This window comes from Thamnophis sirtalis, unplaced genomic scaffold, assembly GCF_051295495.1.
Source record: "Thamnophis sirtalis isolate CommonGarterSnake01/CBP01778 unplaced genomic scaffold, rThaSir2_p1.2 scaffold_4, whole genome shotgun sequence".
NCBI lineage: Eukaryota > Metazoa > Chordata > Lepidosauria > Squamata > Natricidae > Thamnophis > Thamnophis sirtalis.
In genome coordinates this window covers 92,412,344-92,438,391 of record NW_028261384.1, presented here as the reverse complement: position 1 = coordinate 92,438,391, position 26,048 = coordinate 92,412,344, and the positions used below count along the sequence as shown (strand labels likewise).

General features: G+C 39.3%; 1 protein-coding gene across 2 annotated transcripts in view; it reads right to left on the bottom strand.

Moving 5' to 3' along the window:
- ZNF385C (zinc finger protein 385C) overlaps nucleotides 1-21,476 on the bottom strand; it is a 196,486-nt gene extending 175,010 nt beyond the window's left edge. For both annotated transcript variants that reach the window (XM_014052706.2, XM_014052708.2), the window contains exon 1: nucleotides 21,393-21,476. The gene's annotated coding sequence lies outside the window, so the exon portion shown is untranslated. The remainder of the gene's footprint in view (nucleotides 1-21,392) is intronic.
- Between the last annotated feature and the right edge of the window lie 4,572 nt (nucleotides 21,477-26,048).

The following is a 26,048-nucleotide window of genomic DNA, read 5'->3' as shown; positions in this document are numbered from 1 at the left end:
AACTAGTACCTTGAATGGATTTCAAAGCACATAGAATGTTGGTGCAATTGATATACACAATAGTAAGCAGTGATCGAAAGTTACTTAACAGTAAATTTAAAAGTAAAATTTTAAACAGAGATGTTTAAAAATGCCTGCAGTTTCCAAAACATGTAGGGACTTATTTTATCCTTGAGCTAGAAAAATATATGGTTATTGAAGATACATCTAATCAGGTAGAAACAGGAACATTCTTGCAGATACATTGACTCACTTTTGCTAAAATATCAAAATGGCTTTTCAACAAGAAACTGGGCACCGCATTTAAATTTCAGAAATAATCTCCACAACCACCACCACAATACTGTTCTCTCTGAATCTCAGGTTTCCTACCAATGTCATTTCTAGTTTAGAAAATGATATTATACATATTAGAAATAAATCTACCCGATGGATTACTAATATAATACTGACCACCATGGAGAAACAATTCCCTATAGACCGAAGAGATGACATAAACATTTGTTTTCTTAGACTTTTCTAATAATTTTAGAAAATTAGCATGGCGCACCCCAGAATTCTGGGAGTTGTAGTTCCCACATCTTAAAGTTACTGATGTTGAGAAACACAGAAGTAGAATATATATTTAATATGAAGTTGGGGGTTGGAAGATATGAAGAAACCTGGCTCATAGAATTTCCAAGAGTCGGACATGATTGAATTGATTATATCATCATCATGAAGTGTGACTTGTCCACTATAAGGTTATCAGAATCAAAACTAGGATATGGATTTTTTCAAATGAAAGTTACTGCTGTATCCTAAACTAGGAATTAGGAAAGAAACTGAAATATATCAAGTAGAACATATTGCTCTATTGAAATGGAAAGTTACAAAGCCAAGGTAGAGATTTTTAGACTTAAAAAATATATATCTTAGTTTTCACTAAATCAGAAACCTTATTCTATTTGCCCATGAAAAGGTATGGTTTTTCAAGCACTGAAAAAGATTCTGAGTCCTGGGTGTATTTCATAGTATTGTCAATTCAAAAGGTTATCTTCTACTTTCATTATATTACATTTAAAATCTATTTTTGTAGTAGTGTGCTCCCACACCCAAAGTACAAGAGGATGCATTATAATGTGATGTGGGACATAGTCCATTTTGGTAATGCTTTATGGACTGTTCTAAACAAAATGGTGAAATAACAACATACAGCCCTCTGTTAAAAAGGCCATTAAATGATGCACATTTGATTGGCTGCAAAGCATGAATTGTATGGCTTATTATATGAGCCCTGATTTGCTGTAATCACAGAGCAAAGCAGGAGGCAAAATAGCACTGGATGACTGTGGATGGGGAAAGGGAGGTAGAACAATGTGAATAAAAATATTCAAAACAGTGTGTGTGAGTGTGTGTGTATTTTGATATTTATTTTTTTTAAAGGACAGACTCCTTGTCCCGAACATTTCCATTTACAAATCTAATTCAACAATAGCTGAGGTTTATTGTTGAAAATATTACAATGCTAACCTGTTTTTCATATTTCTTGTCAGGTTACCAAGCACATTTTTATTTTAATAAGACTCTCATTTTCAAAGGAAGAAAATGTCCTAGCTTTTAAAAGTTCTAGAATGTATATCTTTCTAGAAAGTCTCCTGCAAAGACATTACAAGAAACTCCTACTGGGACTTCAACATATAAAATCCGAAAGTCATATTTATATTGTCATATTTTATAATATTTCCATTGCACTATATAAGAAGTGCAATAATCCTTTTCAAAGATCTCCCCATGCATCCGGCTGAACTAGCCATCTTAGAAATGCAGCATAAAATGAAAGCTGCGTTAAACACACCTTTTTCAATGTTCATAAGGGGGATTTTAGTGGTCCATTGGGTTGGTAGTGCATCCCAATCAACCAAAGGGGGGGGGGTAGGAAGAAACCACTAGAAGTCTTTTACTTTTAATAGAATCAACTTGGGTTGCAGATCCTGAGAATAAATAGAAGTGTAGGATCAGATTTTCTGTCTCAGCTCAACCCTTTTCAATAAAAGCTCTGGAAATACCAGAATCAATGGGTTTTAATTGGCAGGAAAGTATGGATAGAAGTGTCTGAGATTTTTTTTTTTTTTTTTTTTAATATTTTCAATGCTGCTTTGCCCTTAACTGCGCTTAGTGTTTTGGTCCCTTTAGTTACATTTATCTTTCACCAAGAAACATTTATATTAACAATTGTACTTATACTGACCTGGCTTTTTAGTCAACTCAAGCATGCATTTTTCTTTATTTTTCTCCCTGTATTTTTTTTTTTTTAAAAAATAGCTTCGTTAAAAAATACCTTTAGCATTTTTTATTATAGCAACCATTGTTGGGCTCCACTTGACCTTCCACTGTTGAAACTAATCGCCTTTTCTCAGTTGAATTGTCTCCTACTACCCACACAATATTTGACCTCTCTTCACTTACCTAACTTTGAACAGCCCTGTGGGAGGCAACCATTATTCAGAAAGATGGTGGGTAGGTGGAGTGGAAAGAAACCATTTACTTTTGGGTCAAGAGTAGCAGTTATTTTGCCTTCACTTAACTGTAGAAAACATACAGCAATCAACACAAAGATGATGCTGTTTGGAGGCAGCTTTAATAACTCTGAGGAGAGTTTTGAAAAAAAAAACATGGAAAAAAAGGTCAAACATGAACATCTTCTGAGGGAACATTTCACTCTCTGATCCCCAATTACGGTTGGAAGAGGCCTGAAACAAGATGCAATTGCCTTCAATTTACTTCTACCGTGAGACTAAGGTTTCATTTTAATCTTAACATTTGCCTTAATTCTCTGTCTTCCTCCTGTAAGAGATAAGTGCTAGTGTTTCTAGAGCTAAGTCCCTTATATGGAGATCAGAGTGCCCATATACCGTGTTTCCCCGAAAATAAGACAGGGTCTTATTTTCTTTTGACCCCCAAAATAAGCACTTGGCCTTATTTTCGGGGAGGTCTTATTATTTTTGAGGTGCAGAAGGCTGCGAGCATGGTCACCTCATGGCTGCTGCTGTGTTACAATATTTCCAGGAAGGGCTTATTTTCATGGGAGGGCTTATTTTAGCACATACATGCAAAACCCCGATAGGGCTTATTATCCGGGGAGGTTTTATTTTCAGGGAAACAGGGTAGTATAGGTCAGGGGTGAAATGCTATCAGTTTGGACTACTTTCCCCAAACCGGTAGTAAAAAAAAAAAGCTACCAGCTCACCCAAACTGGTAGTAAAAAAAATGCTACCAGTTCGGGGGAAATGGTATTGCCGACGATCAGCTGTGACGCACGATTTATATTAGCTAGAAAGCAAGACTTCCCACTTTCTAGCTAATCTAAATCACATGGCAAAGCGGAGTCTTCCCCCCACTGTTCTACTTACCTTTCAGGTATGCTCAGTAGCAGACTCCGCCCATCCACCCAGACATCATGATGTTCATTTTTGATGCTCTGCGCATGTGTAGAAGGTACTGCACATGCACAGAGGTGGTGTGTGCGCTCACATTTGTAAACCAGTCGTGAAGGTAAGTAGATTTCACCCCTGGTACAGATGTATCCCTTCACACAGTCCAGCTCTTTCCCTACCTGACATTCAATAAACAAACAAGAGATAGGCGCAAGCATATACACAAGCATATACCATAAGTTTAATTTACAAGAGGGACCTTCATGGTCTCTTGGAACTTCAAAGGCATTTTAAAAATTGAAATGGTACTCATAGATAAGTAGAAGCATGGGAGCTAGCAGGGTTGTAAGGGTTAGTCTCATTATTATTCATCACTCATAGGGTGGAGGACAGTTTGTAAATAGGGAAGCTTCCTTGGCATCTATTGCTTGCTTGATGTAGTCAAGTTTTCAAAATATAGCCAGACCTACACACACTTAAACATGTATATTTCTGATTATTTTATAAGGAATATATAAATGACCACAAAAGATCATAAGCTATTGGAGATAGAAATGCACGTTTCTTGCTGGGGTATGCTAAATCTTGTCATAAGATCTTTGAATACTCTAATCCAAGGGTCCCCAACACACAAACACCCCGTCCATGGACAGGCCCCGTCCCACATCATGCCAGAAACTGGGCTGTGCAAACAAGTTAAGCCCCAGCCATGAGATGCAGGCATCATGCAAAACCACCCTCTGGTCCGCAGAAAATCTTTCTCCATGGAATCGATACCTGGTGTCCAAAGGTTTGGGGGCCATTGCTCTAATCAGTCTTTATTATCTGAAAAAGTTCTTAACTTTTTACATGAGTCTGCCAGCAGTGTGTGTGTGTGTGTGTGTGTGTGTGTGTGTGTGTACACACACACACACACACACACATATACATACATACATACATACATACATACATACATACATACATACATATGTATATATATATATATATATTATAGCAATGCAAAAATAAGGCATGATGTAGCCCCTGCTGTCATAAAAGCTGTATCCAGGCAGTGGTTGAAACTATGGAAGCATTTTGCGCTATATTTTTAGTGTGCAAAATAAGTAAAAGATTATAAATAGCTTGGCTTCAATTTTGCAAGAGTTTTAGAAGCGTCTTCTGAGCTTTGTTTTGCAGCATCTTTGAAACTAAAATAATTTCAGAAGGCAGATTAAAAGCCAGTTAAATTAATCTCTTCTGAAGAAAGAAAAGATTTCAAAGTAGGGTCTTTCAAAACCTCAGGGAAATTTGACTTAATAAGAAGAGGACTTATGGCAAAGATAGGAAAATAGAGAAAGTTTGGAGCCCACATTGAATAACTGCCTAATTTCCAATATCATATGTACATATATCATATAGATACATATGGGTTGTGTCATTGCTCGTTCTGTCTGTCAATCTATCATCTTCCTAGTCTGGTTAATTTTGATTATTAGGCCAATCAAACAAGAAAATCTTGCAATGCCTGCAGAAAGAATTGTGAATTACTGAGAATTACTTTCACTGTGGTGGCTTGCTGATAGTTCAGCATAATTAGCTAATTTTTTTTTTTTGCACTGGCAATTAATTATAGTCAATGTTTTCTTAATTGTTAGAAATCCCTATTCAACTTTTAGAATGTAATACACATCATTTAGGGAATGTGACTTTTCCCACCAATAAAAGAGTGGGTAGGAAGACAGTTTGGGATAAAGCGTCAATTCATGGAGAATCAAGGAAGAAAACCAACCCAGGGCCTATTAGAGATATTGGATTTGGAACTCCCAAAATGGTGAGTCAGCATGACCAAGAAGTTGATGGAGGGCTCCAGATTGGAGAATGCTGTTTTAGGCAAAGATACCTGAAAAATAAAACACAAACAAACACAAACACACACAAACTTGCAAAGGGTGCCATGCTCTTGATTAAAATTAATGCCATTGCTAATGCATTAATAACATGAATTTAAGTCTTAATTTGCCATGAGTTGTTATCCTAAGGTGACAGGAAGTCTGAAAATTAGCTTTTTCATAGGATTATGCTACTAAATAGTGATGTCTCCTCTGAATTGAACTTGACTCGTAGTAACTTCAGTTAATGGACTAACATAAATAGGGGTCTTTTTGGATTAAAGTAACTGGTTTGTCTTTCCTTCTTCCAAGATGGAGTTCAATGATAGCGTCCTACTTCTGGTTTCGATTATGTAGGCATAGATGGTCATTATGGAAATTAGCAGTTTACAAAACAGAATCTTTAAATGAATGGTTTTGCTTTTAACAGGAACACTGAAGAATAGTCAAAATCCAGTCCAGAGTTCCAAGAGCTAGGTCTGTCTTAATTATCAGCAAGTTCAGAGGTTAGAATTTCACAAAAAGAATCCACAAAATGTCAAATTCCAACAATCAGTTGATTGATTCCAATAAGGAATTATGTGCAGCCAGGCTGCAGCCAGCTGCCTTTAATCAACTTGCTGCAGGGGCTGGAAGGGCTAATATAGTCATATCTGATTGCTTCAACTGTTCAGGTGGTGTCTGAGTTTCACCATCTTCAGGTGATTCCTATTTTGGCTGGCACTCTACAGGTTTTGTTGGAGCCTCTTCTTCAAAACAAGAATTATGGTCTGAGTCTTGGTACATATAAGTAGTTTCCATCTCAAATACCAACTAGACCAGTGTTTTTCAACCTTTTTTGTGCAAAGGCACACTTTTTTCATGAAAAAAATCACGAGGCACACCACCATTAGAAAATGTTTTAAAAAATTAACTCTGTGCCTATATTGACTATATATAAAGTAATTCTAGGCCCTAGAAGACAGAAAGGAGGACCCAAGCAGTGGGGGGGGGAGGGGAGGGTCCCCTGCCCGGTCAGCTTGGAAGGATCTTTCCCTGCCCAGTGAAGGTTGAAGGGGCTGCAGGAAGGGCCAAAGTGACATCCACGAAGCTGATCACTCCAATCAGGGAAGGGGAGCGGCACCTTTGTCCCATCCTGAGAAAGCCCCTGGCAGCCCGGGCTGCCTCTGGGTTCCCCTCCTCCAGGGAAGGGAGCATTGGTGACGGGCAGGCGGCTGCCCGGGGCAGTCTTGGAGAGCGAAGGTGAGGACCTCCTTTGTCCAAACAGGGATCTCTCTTCCGCTATCCACACCGCCAGTGGTCAGCCTTTACCCCCCCCCCCCAGCCCGCTTCCCTCCCTTTCTTCGGGTCGGTAGTTGGCCGGCGTGGAGGAGAGAGCCAGCGGGGCGAGGAGACAGGAATCACCTCCCCCAATGCGCCATGGAGTCCTGCCAACGAAAAGGTCAGCTGGCACGGGTCATCCTGCCGCTCATCCAGCCGAGAGCTGCCGGCGTCTGCTCCCTCTACCCGCCGAAGCCTAGTTGCTCGCCCTGCCCGGTAGGTCCCCGGCGCCTCCCGCTTGGCTTCAGAGCGGAGTCCTGGAGGGAAAGAGGGACTGGAGGGCGGGGGCAGGAACTGCTGCTTTCTGCGGGAGACAGCGCCAACGACCCAACTCGCCGAGCACTGTAACTGGCCGGAGATGGGCGAGCAGGCGGGCGGCGGCAGCTTCGTTTGTCCGCCGCCGGCCCGCAGCAAGCTTGTCTCCTGCCGCTTGTCTCCTGCGGGGGTGGCGCGACGCGGGGGCGTTTCTGCTCGGCCTCCTCCTGCGACTCCGCGGGCGAGGAAGAGGTCGGTGGCTGCTCCCTGGGGAGGCGCTTTCGGGGCCAGCCAGTCAGACCCACCGTTATGGGCGCACGCATGGGACATCAGTGACGTCCCTGCGTGCGCTACCTCCCGGCGGTCCCCGCATTTTTAAAGTAAACGCGGGGCCGCGGGGACTTAATAGAGGCATCCCTGTGTCCCAAAAGCAACTTTCGGGATACAGAGATGTCCCGAGGCAAAAACACCCGGCGGGTGTTTTTCCCACGGCACACCTTACACTATGTCATGGCACACTAGTGTGCCGCGGCACAGTGGTTGAAAAACACTGAACTAGACCCAATCCTGTTTAGCTTCTCAGCTTAAATGAAGTTAGCCAAGTCCAGGTAGGCTTTGTTTACTGCCTACTTTAATAACTATTTGAAGTTATTGCCATTCAGATGCATTGCAACCGGTGTACATTTATAGCTGTTGCAGTGTCAGCATCGTGCAGTCATCTGATTTCAATGTGTGTGCTTCCCAATCAACTTGCACCAAGCACAGCTAATGCAGAATGCAGAAGTAAAATCAAAAGTATCAGTCATGTGATTTTTCACCTAATGACTTCAATGACTTGATTATTGTGTGTCCAATCACACTTGGCCAATAAAGAATTCTATTTTATTCTATTAATGATTGAGTGGGAAGGGATATAAGATTGATGGTCATATGATTTTTCTGCTTAGTGTCCAACCACTTAATGACAACATCTTTAATTCCAATTGTGGCCATTAAGCAAGGACTGCCTGTACTCCTTTCTGATAATCATTTTTAAAATTTCAATCCATGGGCATCCGTAGAAACCTTACAGCATGATTCTTGCCCTCCCACTTCCATTAGTATTCAACAAGAAAACAAAACTTTGCGAAGCAGTGTGTTTGTACAATATTATTTGTTAGGGAACAGTCAAAGGATTAATAATTAAAACTTGATTATAGTTTGAAATAAAAAAGGGATAATCCTAAAGCTTTCTGCGGTAAAGTTGTGAACATGGAGCCAAAAGTGTGTGAAACAAAATTTCACATTTCACTTGAAATTCAATCAAATCTCCAAAGTACATTGGAATCTTATTTTTTTCAAGTGAATTGTTAGATCAGATTGAATCAGTGATTCAAAATGAATCAAATTTTTGAACTCGATTTAAACTGTATGTCCCTTTTGGGAAACGTCTCTTTGTCTCTAGATGAAGGGGTCTATATAATTGCAGCTTGTTCCTACTGAAAGTTGCATATCTATAGAGGTATGAAAAAGGAATTTTAAAATTATGTTTCTGCTTTGTAGATACTGGACTTTAATTGATGTCTCCAGAATAGCTATGACAGATTATCAGTCCTCCTAGAAACAAATTACTGTAAAAGGAATTTGCTATCAACTTTTAAGAAAGGATAAAAAAATAAACAAGTTATTTAAGAGTTCTTTGCATATTTTGCCTTTTTTTCCTTTTCTTAAATGCAGTTTATGCAGGGTGCAGTCTATGCACACACCCCTTTGTTTATGTCCTCAAAGGGGTGTGTGTTCCTGGAAAGATGAGAGAGAGGTGTTTTCTGAGGCTAGGTCAGAAAGAGCTGCTTTGATTTATGTGCATACATCTATTATTGGGATCCAGCTACTTTACAAATCTGCTACTTGTGATTTGGTTTGGAGAAAAGAAGCTACAAATCGGAGGTTAATCATATTGGAATAGGAATTTGAGCATTTTAAGATCATCCTAAGAAGACAAAAATATGTATCTTCCTCTTTAAGTTGGTGGATTGAGAGTTTTTATGGCACTGAAATTTTGTACTTTTCTGCTATAAACAAAGGCAAGATTATGAGGTTAGTAGAAGATTATAGGTATTGTTATGGAGGAAAGAGAGGCAACAGATAATTTACAAACTGAAATGGAGCATCATATGTTATCATTTGTATAAACTGGAATAGTGCAAAGCATAATGAACTATCAGTAGTTCATTAGAAAGGTTTACAATCTTAAATTGTGCCAACAGTATCATGACTTGCAAGGTAGTCTCTAGATTAGAGATACTAGCTTGCATACAATAAACATGACATGTTTAGGATAACACTGAAGCAGAACTGTCTAGTACTGTCATTACTATTAGCAGGGAAAGCTGCAGGTGCCTAGATAAAATTAGACTGTCTACTGTACACCTTCTCTACTTTGTAAATGCTGTTATGTAAAAAGCCTCCATTGACCAAAGCCATGATGGGTGACAGAGGTCAATATTCTTAGACCCATCTGGTGAATGCCACGGCATATGGAAAATTGCAACTTCGAATGTGAGGACAGTGAAAAGCATGAATTCATGATTGAAATGTAATTAAAATAATAATAATATGTTGTGTGTTTTTGAAACCAAGAGAAAAGGATGGATACATAATAAAATTGAATGAAGGTAGTCTGATCCTGTAGAGCAGAATTAATGAAGTGAAGCTGTACGTAGTTCTAATTACAACTTATTATATTTCAGAAAGTATGAATTGGTATCATCTAGTTTGTTGTGGGTGTGAATGAAAACTGGTAAGTGTGTGTTAACACTGCAGTCAAGGGTGACAATGAAAGGGCAAGAGATTAGTTTTTGGGAGAAATTGTGCAACGTTATGAATGAATGCAAGCCAATATGGAAAAATATATTTTACTAAGGGACATAAATGAATCTGTTTATTGGAATGAGACTAAAGAGTGCAGAAATGGTTATTCACAATAATGTGAATAATGGATGAGAATGGTGACTGGAAAGTATGTGAGAAAAAGATCTATTTGTCCAAATTTGTGATTTAAGCGTATGTCTGCTCATATGGAGGTAACAATTAGCAGTAGTTAGGAAGTGCAGTACAGCTTTAAGCTAAGTAGGTGGTATGCAAACCAGGCTGTTGTTATCCAGCTGGTCCCTGAAAATGCATGAATATGGTGAAGTTGATTTTATGTTAGTTGATTTTGGGAAAATATATGATAAAAAGGAATAGACTTGAGTTAGAGAATGTTTTACATGAGCATTGAATTAAAGGCTAATTACTCAATGTTACAAAAGTGATAAATGATTTTTGGATGCATGAGAATAAATGCAGTGCTTAGTGAATGGTTCACCCTGAGCAGGGAATGAGCCAAACATGTTCAACGTTTTCATAGATAAATAAAAGTACTGCTTGTAGAACATGTATGCATAGGAATAATTCCATGTTACAGAGGAATATCCCTTGATGTTTGGGTTGTGATGGTGATATCAGCCCCTAGGTTATCCCAGTTTCCCCTAACAGCTGAGAGTCCAGAATGGAAACCCTTAGCAGAGATCCTGTGCAGCCCTATACTCTTCAGTCTTTTAAACTATAATTTTGATTCTGCAAAGATATTAATGAAGAATGGTAGTTGTCTGTGTTGACAACAATTGGATTAACCGAAACACTGTCAGTTACGTTGAATTCATTAAATCAACGGAATGCATGTAAATTGGATCACGGTTGTGGGGTGAATCCAGCTGTTCCTTTTGTATATTGTATTTCATTTTTGCACAGTTTCCACAGGATCACAAGAAGGGCAGGATCAGTATGGTGTCAAGAAGTAGGGAGAATGTCCACGGAGGGAGACATGGGAGTTATATAGGGAAAGGAATCTCTGTGGTAGCCATTAAAAGTAGGAATTTATATATAAAACATTTCCCCAAGTACAATATTGAGAACCATTTAATTTTAAGAAAAAGCAAGCCATGCCAACATTAAAAGGGATAAACATCAATATTTCCTTTCACACCTACCATCATCAAACTGAGGAAGTAGAATTTTCAGTAGAAAACAAAATGAACATAGAAAACAAAACAATGCCATGAACAGCTGAACATGCCTCTTTCCACTTTACATTGATAACAATAGCACTAGCACTTAGACTTATATATTGCTTCACAGTGCTTTACAGCCCTCTCTAAGTGGTTTACAGAGTCAGCATATTACCCCCAACAGTTTGGGTTCTCATTTTACCAACCTTGGAAGGATGGAAGGTGAGTCAACCATGAGCTGATCAGGATCAAACTTCTGGAGTGAGTAATGAGTTAACCTGCTATACTGCATTCTAACCACTGCACCACCACAGCTCTTATAATAATATTTGAATAGGAATGGATGATATTTTTAGCTAGAAATCTTAAGCTTGAGAGAGTGACTGTATTATAAATAATGTATAACTTTCATTTTGCAAGCAAAGACATATATCCTGGCAGGCGTGTACAATACTTTTTTTCTTTTAAAAAAAGCTGCCCCTTGCTCTCTGTTTAGGTGTGACAACAATTGGATTTGCAACTTGCTGTGTTAATCATGTATTGCAGGGGTGTCAAACTCAAGGCCCATGGGCTGTGCTAGATTGGGTAAAGGAGGCACCAAAGGCTTCAGTAACAACAGCTCTTTATTGCAAGTCAAGTAAACATCCGGCTGAGGAATGGTCGGGCAGCATCCCCTTTTAAAGGGATCTGTCAGACCTCTTGACCAATGGGATTCAACCTCTATTCTTGCTGGAACAGAGGACCTTGGTGGAAACCTGTCAGTCTGTCAACAGGGTGGGGGGGGATATCTAACAGGCTGGATCCAGCCCACAGGGTGTTTAGATCTGGCCTGCGGGGCTGCTCTAGAAACAGCAAGGGACTCGCCCGCAGTGACTCTTCCCATAGTGACTCTCGGCACTGTGGGGCCACATGCACCCCCCGGGGCTCCATTTTCGCTGACAGAGAGCTAGTAAAACAAACTAAAAGCAAAACAAAAGGAGAAATGTTTCCCTTTTGCATTTGAGCATGTAAGATGGGACAAGGAAGGAGAAAGGGAAAGACAAAGAAAAAGAAAGGGAGATGGGAATAGAGCAAGGAAGGAAAAATAAAGAAAGAGGGGAAGAAAGAAGAAAAGAGAATGAAGAGGGAAGTGGGGAGGAAAAAAGAAAAGGAAGGAAGGAAGGAGATTATAATGAGAGTAAGGGAGGGTCTGAGGGAAGTCCTGCCTTAGCACTTAGCCACCACAGGGGCCCCGGCCCCAATGATGTCGAGCTGGCCACACCTGCCATAGCTATCCTGGTCACACCCCGGCCACTAGGAGGCAAAACACAACCCTGATGCAGCCCTCAATGAAATCCAGTTTGACACTGTTGTACTAGAAGATGCATTTCCTGTATTAAGATTGCATATAGACATCATTTTGCTGACGGCTTCATGGACAAAGTCACTTGTGACAAAAGACTCTCTGCAACAGTGTCCAAGCTGTTGCTTGGGTGATCCTGGCTTCAGAGAAGGCATTCAGAAAGGACAATATTATGGTTTGCCTTCTTCCTGAATGTTTTGGTAAATGGCTTTGGGTCTTGTTACCAATTCTAGCTATTAAAGCTCCTGGCAGTGTTTAAATAGCACCTTAACCATACAGATGTTCTTTATGGTACATCTGTAGGGCAAGGAAAAAAGGAGGATTTGTTTCCAGTCCAGACAAGCTGAATTTATTTAGGTACACTGGTACTATTTGTGAGAGCCCGATACATTAAATGGTTTACTGAGATGCAGCTGAAGAGAAGCATCAGGACAACAGCAATGTCTGTATGACTCACACCTAAATACAGAAGTGCCCACTAAGCTACACTGTGCAGCTGTTTACAATCAAAATGTTTGAGGTTCTGGGCAGTGAAATGTTTCAGAGGAGTGAAAGGTGAGCTATTTCACTCATATAGTATAAAATCACAGCTTGTGGACATAATGTAGACAAACTTTCAAAAATGTTCTCAAATGCAAGATTGCAACTTAAAAAACCCTGCCCTGCCTTAGAACTCAATGCTTGATTTGTGTATCTTAAGCAGCAGAGGACAAGGAATGGGTTGTTTTGATTTTCAAAAGATTGCAGCATTGAAAAGTTTAAGAAGGGTGGGGACAAATTCCAGGGAAGACTTTGCATACCTAAGAGCTGAAAGGCACTTTTTGAAAATGCAGGCTTGCCTTAATGATTTGATTTATAGATATATGCAAACTTCGTAATGATCTCATTTTTAATTGTGACACTCAATATGTCTTGGGCAAAGAGCACAAAATGTACAAGAACTTCCTAAAGGACAACAGAGTTTTTTTTTAAAAACCCACACATATCAGAAGATCAAGACAAGTTCGCCATAGTCACTGACCAGAAATAGAAATCCAGATATACATCTTTTCACTGATAATCTACACATTTCTGTATCTGACAGGGAACTGGCCTGAAAGGATGAGCTCTATTCTCATGACTATTCCACTGTCGTGGAGGTACAGAACTCTCATTTTGACCATACATTCAGCAGCTCTGTTCACAGAACACCCACATCTCAAATCTCATTCCTCAATCGAACAGTATTTATAGCAGTTACGAACAGCTCTTAACAATAGTCCAAACTGTAACATTTGAAAATAGCATCCACTTTTCTTCACAGACTCCTCCTGCTCTGCTTCTTCATGGGCTCATGGTTTCCATATAATCACTGGGGTGGGTTTTTTTGGGGGGGGGGTCATATGCTGTATCTCATAACCTTTTCCCCCATGAAAATTTGATTCAGTACCAGGATAAATTTCTAACACGAATGTGTAGTAATAATTCCTATTTGAGAAGGAATTAAGAACTACCACAAGCACTTAATCACTCACTTAAGTGATCAGATTAATTGAAAAAATATAGCTGAAGACACAAGGGAATGACTGATAGCTCTTGTCTACAAAGAATTACTCTAGGTTTATCACTTCTGCTCAGCGAATATAATTTGTCAAAATCATAAATCACTTTAAAGATGCAAAAATTATCAAAATTATAAACCAAGTACCAAGATTCTCAGATTTTGCCTTCTTGTAAGTTTCCAACAGGAGCATGTTGTATATCTCTACTGTGTTACCATGGATCCAAATCAAACAGGTTTCTAATGTAGCAGAAGAGAAGTCCTAATTTCTTCATGTCTCAATTGCTAAATTCCCTCATGCATCTGAAAACTTTCCTTAACTTTGTGAAGATGTAGAAACGTTACACACAAAGTAAATTTTGGTTGCTGTTCATATTTATGTTACAGAATACGCAAACTGCTATTGGGCTTCATTTTCAAAACCATATTTGCACATTATTGTTATATGTTTTCCTTTTAAACAAATCCCTGGAATTAAAAAAAATACTGCTGCTGGATGATATTTAAAAAAACAGTTTTACTCATGTTTTAATTACAATTAAAAAAAATACAGATTAGGTTAAAAAAATAGATTTAGACATTCAAAGGATGGAAAAATCCCATCTACAGCTGTTTAAACTCTGAACAGGTTAATGACAGCGTAATCTTTATATCAGAGATGACTGTACTGGATTTGACTAGGTCATCTATATTCATATAGTGCTAACCAACAGGAATATTCCCTCAGGATAAAGCTAACTGGGTCAGCTGTACTAAGCAAACATAACCAATGGGAAGCCTCTACTGGAATGATGAATCAAATATTCACTTCGGCAATCTCCTAATTTTGACTGATGGGCCACAGAGATTTCAAAAAGAATCTTGCTGGAACAGATCCACACTACTAAGAATATCCTCTCTGGACCGGCAGTGGTAGCCTCTGAGATATGTTGGATGTCATCCAAGTTGTCCTAATTGACTTCAGCATTCAGTCAAAGAGGTCCTCATTTTTTAAAAGCAGGATCTTATAGTCAATATGATCTCCAGAACTTCTGTATGACATGATAAAATTTGAGGACTTGATTCTGTTGATTCTGATTCTGGGTTTATCAGTTGGAAGTGTGAAAATGCAATGAAATTCTTTTAACATGAATCACCAGTGTCTAATTACAAGGACCCCAAATTCTGATCAAAGTAGAAAACTGCAGGATGTGGGTAGTTCCCAGAAGAGCGAAAGGAACATTGTATCTGGTATAATTGGTGATTATTTCTGACTTAGCTTTAGAACAGGCAAATTTATTTCTTTTTCCAAGGGACTGAATAAAATGAAATGATTTCTCCCCCCTCCTTTTACAGGGATTTAAAAGGCCAAATGAGTACTATAACCTCTTCAAGGTGGCCCAAAGGCAACAAGCTTGGTCCCTATCCCTTACACACACACACAAAGATTTTTAAAAAATTAAAGCTACAAACTCTTTAGACCAACCCACTGATGATGTCCCCAATTACCTCCTGCCTAGACAAAGCACAAAATCCAAATGCAGTTTCTAAATTGAAAAGGATCTCTCACCCTGACTCATTATAAGGATTAGTCCATATTCAGTGGTACACAGTACTTTGCTGTTGAAGTTCAAATAATTTGTCTTCTTTCATTCTCATTTTGAGGAAGTCTGTACCATTTTGCTTGCTTTAAAATATTTTTTCAAACCTCAAAAAAAGAAAGAAAAAAAAAGCCTTCCCAATTTTGACCTACACTTTCTGGGAGCTTTCAGTGTCCCGAATTACATATGTGGGTTACCCAGTCTTGTTTAAACTTTTGCCAGATAATTATTACTACATTATTACAGCATTTTAACATGACCGCACCTGCCAAGAACCCATCATAATAAAATTGTGAAGGGATTTTCGCCTTTATAAAAAAAGTGCAAGTCAGATTTCACACTCCTACAACATTTGAATATTTTTATATAGTAGTTAACTTTATATTTCAGGAACTCGAGGCACTGTTTACAGTATTTGCTCCTCTAAATTTATTCTCACAATAATGGGAGGTGGGTTGCGTAGAGTTGTGGCTGTATTCATTCAGACAGTTCATTTCAAGGTTAACTCAGTCTAATGAGATGCTAGTATCAAGGTCACCTGAGCAGTTTTCAAAAAGGATTAGCAGAGATGGTCTTGGCTGGGTGAGTTTGAGCCTCCCCCCAAATACTAGCCCTATAAATTGAACTGGAAAGTAAAAACAAAAAATCTCAGAAGATGCACATCAATATTGTTGCCAAGAAAAATATATGGACCTGACCATGAAATCATTAGGAATCAAGATAGAGTTGACCTTATTAGATGACAGTTTGAAATGTTGTGTGAATTTTACTGGATGATGGTCCAGCATGTAGTGTGAATAATGTAAATGACCCCACAGACGTTGGTGGCTTAGGTGGATGTGAATTTGACTCTTCCTGAAGTATCAAGCGCTTGAACTACATATAAATTGTATTAGCTGAGAGTAACCTTCTGAAATTGTCTAGGATTTTGAGTTTTGGCATATGTAAAGTAAGTGTCACGTTCCGGCGTTCATGTTGCATACAAACAGAGATTCAGTTTGTTTGGTGAAAAACTTCTATCTCTATCTAAGAAACTACGTGATAACCAGCACTAAATGACAATGATACAAAGGTAATCAAATCCAAGTCAGTTCTAACCAACTTAACACCATCACCCATATATCTATACCATTACCCCACCCAGCTCCACTCCCAACTCCACCCAGATGACGCCCATCCACCATCACCAATCACCATGACCCACACCCTCAGCCACACCCCCACTCAGTGTAATCATAGCCTCTTTCCTGGTTAGCCGCACCGAGCAAAAGAGTTACATTAGAGCAGGCAGTTGCACCCGAGTAGAAGAGTTACATCAGAGTAGGCAGTTGCACCCAAGTAGACGAGCCGCATGCAGCTACAGGCTCAATCGACATCAGAGAGGGAACATCAACGTGGCAGTGTTAGTGGTGTGTAAGCATGGCCGAATGGGCATGGTGATGGACAGGTTTCCTCTGGATGGCAGCCTGAGGGCTGACAGTAAGAATATAGACAAGAAATTTGAAATTATAATCATTATTCTACCTTTAATTCCTAACTGTCCTTACAGATTCATTGTATGTTAATAAAACTAGTGAATGACTCACTGAGAAAGTTAGCACCATAGCTTTATAATAAGCATGATAAGACCCATGTCTCAAGAAACCATGACTCATTCAACAAATGTTAAGATCAGGCTAGTTTCTATGTTGATCTATCTCAGCAAGGCAATAAAAGGGATAGTGAAAACTCAATTCTGGAATTTCATAAACAGCGAGGATTACTTGGATTTTTTTAGTTACAGTTTCTAATTACAATTAAGAAGCAGAGATGCTGAGGTAAATCTGGTAGGCAAAAGATAAAAGGGCGGCTAAGTGAATCTTGGATATTCTTTTGATTGATCAGCCATCCAGATATACTGGACTAGGTCTTCTGTCATCCTTAGCTAGCATAATTCTGCTTTTCTTAAAGATTATAGCAGAATCAGCTGATTAAAGAAGACTTCCCTAGCTCAATGCCTCCAAATGCACTGCAATTATTAGTCCTAGAATTCCAAATTAATGGAACCTCTGGCTGGAAATTATAGTTCCCATAATTTGAAAATATTTGGAGCACATCTGTCTGAGGAAGGGACAGAGATTTGGTACGTGATTTTACTATGCTTCTAAAGCTAATCAACTCTCATAAACATAGAGGCAATATGGATGTAAACCAGAGATGGTATTCAGTTAGATTATGGAGAACTGGTAGCAGAAATTTTGAGTAGTTCATAGAATCAGCAAATAGGCTGGCCCTGTCACTGCTGCCTTCCAGCCGATCTTCTTTTGTTTCCCTGAACAGGAGAACAGAGCTGGAAAGCAGGTTACAGGGGTGGGGAGGGAATGGGGATTTTGCACTATCCTTTCCCTGCCATGCCCGCAAAGCCATGACCACACCCACAGAACTGGTAGTAAAATTTTTTGAATCCACCCTGATGTAAACCTGCAGACTTCTTGGCACCAAAGCTCAAAATGGATCAATTTCCCAGTTTTAGCAAACAACCATGTTACTGAAGGTCTTCTGTCCAAGTACCAAGTTAAATGCTGAGAGGCAGTGGTTCTACTTATAAAGGGCATCCTCCATATGATGACCCAGTGATGATTTGTTCCATGTTTGGGATCAGATACTACTGATGAAAGGCAGTTTTATGTAAGGTTGCTACCATGATTTGCTCAGAGACCCTTAGCTGCTGCCTCCAGATGCAAGGAAATCTTTGAAAGAAATGAAGAGAAGATTGAAATAAATTTCAGCCGGGAGTCTCTTTCGATTCTATAAGCTAAGAGAAGTACGGCTGTCTTATTTTTTTTGCCTCAGGCCACAAAATGGATTAAACCATTCCTGATGGGTAGATTTTACACATACAAGGTTTAAAATAATATGCTCAATTTAAAAATACGAGTGAAAATATTGTTAGCAGCAGAAATGAGTTGGAGCAACCCAAACATTTTCTGGAAGAAGGTTTCTTTGATTTGTTTTTCGTAAAGCAACAATATATTTGATTAGGAATTTTCATAGCTTTGGTGTAATCCCAAAGAAGTCTCTGTCCAATTTTGCATATCTTAATTAGTGGGGGTCATGTTAAAGACAATATGTGACAAAACTCTTGCCTCATATTAGTAGTCAGTCTTTAAGCTATTGTGAGCCAGACTGCTGAGAGTTTCAAATTAACCACAGAAACCAGTTAGAAGACAATTAATTTGGTGCAGAATTGGAATTGTAGACTTCTTTTTCAACTAGTATCAATATATAATCTGTTCATTTAGTTTCAATTAGGTATGGATTTGTCCTCAAATGAAACATAGCCAGGTCCAAAACAAAATGAATGCACTATCTCTTCCCAAATCAGAAATATTCCACTGAGCCACTTACTTGCCATTCTCAGCATGTTATTAAATACCCACTGCCTTATTGGTGTTTCATGGCATGATAAGAGTTTATTATTTGAGCAGGTTGGCTGTCTCTCAGTCCTAGCTGAATTTTGTCTGGGCTTCAAAGATGTTTAACCTGGTTAGCTCTTGGATAGGAGACATCCATGAAATACCATGATTATATGCTAAAGTCAGCAGTTCGAGAATGACGGGATAGAGATTAACTCAGCCTTCTCTAATCAAGTAACCTCCAAGTGCAAACTGACATTTGCAATATCTGGACAGTATCAGATTGGGAAAAAAATTAAGCAAAAAGATTTCTTTGAAGCAACTGGGAAAACTTAAGCAACTAAATCAATTCTTCCAACAGGTGTGCAATTGAGTAAGGTAGTTTTGGTATGTCCCAGAAGTTTACAACACATATAATCCTCAATTTATTACACTTGAGACCAGAATTCCCATTGTGCCCAATTTTATGACTTTTTACCAAAGCAAAAAACTATAGATATTAAGCAAATCACTGCAGATAATAAGGGAATCAGTTGTTAAGCAAATCTGGTTCCCCCCACCCCCCCGACTTTGCTTGTCAGAAGTCAGCTGGGAAGGTTACAAATGGCTATCAAATGACTGGAATGTTCCTATTGTCACAAATAAATGCCAGTTGCCCAGAACCTGAATTTTGATTACATGATTGTGGGGATGCTATGACAGTTCTAAGTGTGAGGAGTGGTCTTAAATCTATTTTTTAGCACTGTTGTGACTTTGACCAGTCACTAATTGAAGTTGAGAATTACCTAGTTTGTGTTAGCTGATGTGATTTATTTGCACAGCAAAGAACTAATGATTATTGAGGGCTCTCAAAGCATGTGTGGGTACATTTTATTCCCAGCCAAAGACAAACAAACTTTGGCTTAACTTAATTTAACTTAAGCAAACTTAACTTTTTGGAAAGTTAAGAAATATCCCAAATTTACTGGGCAATAACATCCAGCTAACTGCTACAACTAATTTGTTCTATTATGTCCTTGAAGGAGAACGTATTTTGCAACTTCTTCCAAAAAAACCTGTTAATGTAGGAATACTGGAAATTCCCTCAAGACCTTGCTAACTAAACAGAACAGGAAAACAGAAGGCATTGTTTTCATTAGCCCAATGATTTTTAGTACAATGAATCTGATAGTCTAAAACTCACTATTATTTACAAATGAATGCTAATGTAAAATGTCTACTGTAATGATTAGGTAAGTCAGCTAACCAAACTCCTGCCCACAAAAACTTGTATTATGTACATCAATTGCAAAAAGAGGAGAAAACATTATCTACACTAGTCCGTAGACATTTCCCAGTAGAATTATTCTCTGCAAAGATTTTCAACAATCTGAGGATCCTTTCTAATCAAAAAGCTTATATGTTCTTACACTAAACACGATTAGACACAGATGAATTTATGAAATATTGGGAGTCCATATGATAATTGTAGCAAGCCTTGGGGGTAGGTGAGCCTTAATTCATTTATATGGCTTTATTTTCAAAGTGGCATTACAATTATGTTTCCACCATGTAGGATTATTCCATCACTTGGCTCTCTCTACATAGTTTAGGATTAAAATTTTCAGCTAACACCTGGAAATTGCCAGGATGAGAAAGGTTAGTTGGAAAACCAACATCTGATAATAAAGTTTTGGACTACCTAATTAAAATATCCTAAATTATATGGAAAGATCATTTTCATGTCAAAATACTCCAACATATAAAGTAAACAATGCCCATCCCTTTGAACTCATTGAACATTGGTCTCAGTTCAATTCAATGCCTTCCCCAGGCCTCACAGTTCAAATCCAAAATTTTCTCACAATACTATACAAAAGTGTCCCAATGCAGAGAGCTTTTACAAAATGGTTTGTATAGGGTCAAAAATGCTAAAGCAAAAGTTCCAAATGGACTATTAAATTATAGAGCTCTTGGGCTCTTTGAGTATTTTGCACCCAGGAAAAATGATTGGTAGTCCGTACAGAATTAAAATCTTTAACAGAATCTTGATCAAAACCACACTACTTTGACAGGAAAATCAAAAGTAAAGACAGTAACAAAACCCCCACATTCAAGTTGAAAACGGGTTACATGAACCTTTTTACATTTTTTTCCTGTCCTTTTAACTAAGAGAATCCAAAGGGGGAGGGTTATTGGGAATATTGAGAGGGAGGTGAAGGACTGTAAAGATAAAAGAGAAATGGTCAAAAGAACGAAAGGGGGGGGGGCAGAAAACCTAAGAACTGTGCGGAGGAGACCAAATGGGAAGGTAAGCGGCTTGAGAAAAGAGAGACCGGGAACAAATGTAATAAAAAGAAAGCAGAAAATGAATGGAGTATCTACTGGCATGGTTTTAACGGAAAACAGGAACTACAGACATTCCCTTTTCGCCTATGCAAAAGTGTTGCTCGGGCACATTGCAAAAGCACACTTCTCTCATACCTGCTCACGAGTTCATGGAGAAGCAAAGAGGGGCTTCGCCTCTCTCGCTTTGCAAAGTAAAACAGGTTTCCTCAAAAAGAAGGAGGCGGAGGTGGCATGCAGGAAGCACCCGGAGCCAGAGAAGTCTCCCCTTGCGATCAACAGCGCCTTCTCGCTGTGCCGCGCTCCCCTTGACCCATTACCTGGCCCGCTGCCGCTCAGCTCGGCATCGCTTGCAACATCTTCTCTTGTCCAGGCGAACAGGTAGAAACCTCCCAACTCGCGCCGGGGCAAAGAGCTGATGAAAACGCCGCGAGCTCGCCCCCTCGGACTCTAGGGGACGCGCACGCGCGCTATCCCGCCTCTCGAGGGTTTGTAGCTAGCTGATCCCTCGCCTCTCGCTGCCTTTGGAAAGCCGGCCCGGGCAACGTGCGGACCGCGACAGCTGCATCAATTAGTCCTAAAGGGGGAATATGTTTGCATGCATGCTGCATATATAAAGGTTGCTTTCATTCATCCGGGCAAGGTATGAGAACGTCTGTTAGAATAACCCGACCAGGCGCAGAAAAGATATCCAAAATGATTGACAACTTGCCGCATATTCTGCAAAGTTTGGGCTCTAATCTGAAGGGGACTAAGGATGGCGGGCGTAAAGTTAATAAATATATGAATGGGATGGATAAACACAAGGTACACACCGTCTGTAAATATCATAAATGAGTCCAATTAAGTTGAGAGGTAGTTGATTCAGGAAGGTTCAAAGAATGCATGTTTTTGTGCATGTAGTGCACAGTGTCAACTGGCGACTACCCGGAGGAGAGCCTTCTCTGTGGCTGCTCCGACCCTCTGGAACTAACTCCCCGTGGAGATTCGAACCCTCACCACCCTCCAGACCTTCCGCATAGCCCTTAAAACCTGGCTGTTCTGACAGGCCTGGGGCTAAAGAGCTGTTGCCACCCCCCCTCGAATGGTATGACTGTCGTGTTTTAAATTATGCATTGTTATGTGTCGTTTTTAATCTTTGTCTGTATCCCCCTTCCCTGGTTTGAGTTGTGAGCCGCCCTGAGTCCCCTTGGGGGGGGGAAGGGTGGCATATAAATATAATAAATAAACAAACAAACAAACAAACAAACAATAATCACTCCACATCCAAAGCCTGACCAGCCATTGAACTGAATGAGATGATTACCTGGACCAATAGATCCTGGGCAATAACTTGTTCTCCAGTTGTTTTGGTGGAAATTTTCCCTACCTCCCCAGCTAGCCGCCTCCTTCAGTGACATTCAGTGACTTTGGAAGATTACTCGACACTGGCCTTGTGAAAGCTATAATAGGAAAAGAACTGGTTGGGTTTGATAGGCTCAGTTGTTAATATTAAAACAAGATGCAATTTACTTAATAGGCTTGCTAAGAAGCTTTTGGGCAAATCATGGCTAGAAACCGCGATCTATTTTCAGGGAGATCTTCAGGAAGATCTATTTAATGCATTCTTAAAAAGTTAGGGAAGTGCTTACCCTGTTTTGTGGTTTTGAGGTTTCTTTGAATCAATCTTGACTCCTAGTAGCCATCCAGACAAGTCAGGTTTTTGTTTTTGGGTTGTTGGTTTTTTTTTTTTTTTTTTGTTTTTTTTTTTGCATTTTCAGAAGAGGCTTGCCATTGCCTTATTCCTAGGGCTACTAAAAAGTGACCAATCACTCAGCTGACTTCTAGTCCTATGGTAGGTTTTCGTGCTCTAATCCAGTGTTTCTCAACCTTGGCAACTTGAAGATGTCTGGACTTCAAGTCCCAGAATTCCCCAGCCAGCGAATGCTGGCTGGGGAATTCTGGGACTTGAAGTCCAGACATCTTCAAGTTGCCAAGGTTGAGAAACACTGCTCTAATCTATGCCTAAACTGCTACACCCAAGTCGTTCTCACCCCTGGCACAGGTAAAACAATAAAGATAAATTCCTGGTGGTTTTATTGCCTTCTGGGATGTTCTCTCAAAATCCCAATCTACTTTATTCTCCAGTTTAAAGTCCTAGTATTTCTTAGTGGTCTTCTCTCCAAACAGTAGCTAACCCTGATCCTGCTTGGCTTTTTTAAAATGAGTCAAGTTTGTTTAGGTGCTGCTATTTGCTGTCTTTTAAATGGAAGTGCTTTCCATTTCACCATCAGATGGAGTACAGCTAGTCCTTATTTAGCAACTGCTTTGTTTAGCTACAGTTTTTAATTATGATGATGATGAAAAAATAACTTTGCAACCAGTATTCCCAGCATGCTCCCACATTTATGACCTCCTTCTTCTTCTTGTTGGCCCATATCCATCATCAGACATTGGAGATCATGTTGGTGATCCTATTTTTATCAACAGAAGCACGAAAAAGTGCTGCTGATTTTTGTTGAAACCTGTCTCTTAGATTTTGCAGCAATGATGTTCTTTTGCCTGGACCACATTTGCCTTCAATCTTTCCCTGGAAATTTACAACCTTGAAGGACCGTAAAACAAAGGAAAGCTAAAGTGAGATAATAAACACAATCATTGTTTCATTTACTGAGCGGAGGTGGCGCAGTGGTTAGGCTTGCCATGTAACTGCAGGCCACTTTAGCTGACTGTGATCTACAGTTCAGCGGTTCAAATCTCACCGGCTCAAGGTCGACTCAGCCTTCCATCCTTCCGAGGTGGGTGAAATGAGGACCTGAACTGTGGGGGCAAGTTGCTGACTCAATTTGCTAAAAAATTTGTAAACTGCTTAGAGAGGGCTGAAAGCCCTATGAAGCGGTATATAAGTCTAATAAATAAATAAATAAATAAATACTGACCACTTCACCAAATGATCAGGTGGCCAGTTCCAATTGCGATCACCAAACAAGCACTACCTGTAGAGACATGAGATAGTTCATGAGATAGTTCTCCTTCAGAACTTTAGCCTGTTCTATCACCATTCTAGTCATTATAAGGACAAATAATTTGCCATTCCATTTTTATAGTTGGATGAGTGAAGGACTCACTGGCATCAATAAGGCTATTTGATATGGCTATGCCAGAGATAGACTATGAATTTTATATCCATATTTTTTTTCTTTCTTTGTTGCTCTTGAAAGAGAACCTGTGGCCCTCCTGATATGAGAGAAGTACCTGTGGTCCTCCTGATATGAGAGAAGTACAGTTCATAGCAATCACCGCTCTCGCGCTATTCTCGCTGACCTGATTAGAGTCAGAATCATTGCTGACTATGTAATATCTTAGTGGCCACCATTCATTATGAAAGCTGGTAGCATATGTAATGTAAAAAACTCATGGGAATAAAAAATGTCTTTAAGGCAGCTTTATGTCTTTTTGAGACCACTATGTGTCTTATCTCTTTGGGCAGAAGCTGAAAGATCTCTTCCAGAACTTGACATCAAAGGGAATTGGAGTTAAGATAAGCCTACTACAAGTTTTAGATAAAATCTGAAGTTAATGGGCAACAATTTGATCAAAGGTTCAGATTTGTAAAAATCACTATGTGTGGTGTGTGAAAATAGTCTAAAATTGAAACAAGATTCGAAATAAAAAAACCATTTACTGTGTTTTTCCATGCAGAAAACATGGAAGATACATATCCTACTCTTTAGAGAGACAGGAAGACCTCTCTCCTGTTCATAGCAGGCTTGCCAAAAGACCAGCAGTTCAGCAGCTGGTGTAACTTTTCATAGCAAAATGCAGATTGAACATTATTAGCTGACATCTGTTGACAATAGTGCCCTTATAGGCAAGGAGACTAACAGTGGAGATGTCTTTGGCTGCAGATTATAGAAAAAACACACACTCAATGATGGAGAAAATGGGTGGTAAAATCTTTTTTTGGAAAGGGGAAAACCCAACCCTTTCATGGCTGGCTTTTGGGAAACTGTTCCAGAGTAAAAATGCAACTGGTGATCTCTAAAAAGGCCTTCTATGCAGCAGACAGAGACTCTCATTGAGAGCCTGGATGACTTGGCTGGGTTTACTGAAATGTTCAGATGAAGGTGATGAAAGGTTGAACTGTCTTGAACTGAGACTGTTTGAAAGTGTTGTACTAGCACAGTGTTTCTCAACCTTGGCAACTGTAAGTCCTGTGGACTTCAACTCCCAGAATTCCCCAGCCAGGACTTTAAGTCGCCAAGGTTGAGAAACATTGTTACTAGCAGAAAAATATTTTATGAAGTCCTAACAGAACCTGTTATCCCGCATCCCTCATAACCCATCTGAAACCAAGATGTATAGCAAGCTGTGCTTAGCTTTCCAAAATCTTGATCCCCAACATATAACTCAATTGGATTTAACTTAACAATTCTTCATCTATATTATAGAAAAGTATATCAGATTCTGCAAAAAAATAAAAATAAATCACAAGCTATGCTACCTGTCACCCAGTTTAGAAAAGAAAAACTAGCTACATTTAATAACCTCCTTGCATGTTATCAGAAAGAATATTTCTTTTTAAGTAATAATTGGCTGCAAAGTTTTATTTAAACTTGTTTTGTTAAGCTGCTTTTTTATTAATTGTTCTATATCAGAAATATTGAAGGATCCATTTTCAGTCCAATCTGCTTGATAGTTCTATTTATCACTAGAAGATAGATAGATACATGCCCTGTAAGAACTGAGTGTAGCTTCTCTGCACTCTTTCTAGAGTCGCCACATCTATTTTATAGTGTGGATGCAGTATTCTAGGCGTGATCTTACTAAGGCTTTATAGAATGATATTAGTATCTCGCTTGATCACTTATATCCTTCTGTTAATGCAATTTAGGATTGCATTGGCTTTTTTGACTGCTGCTGCAGTGTTAGCTTATATTTAATTGGTTGTCTACTAAGATTCCAAGATCCCTCTCACAGTTACTGCTATTAAGCCT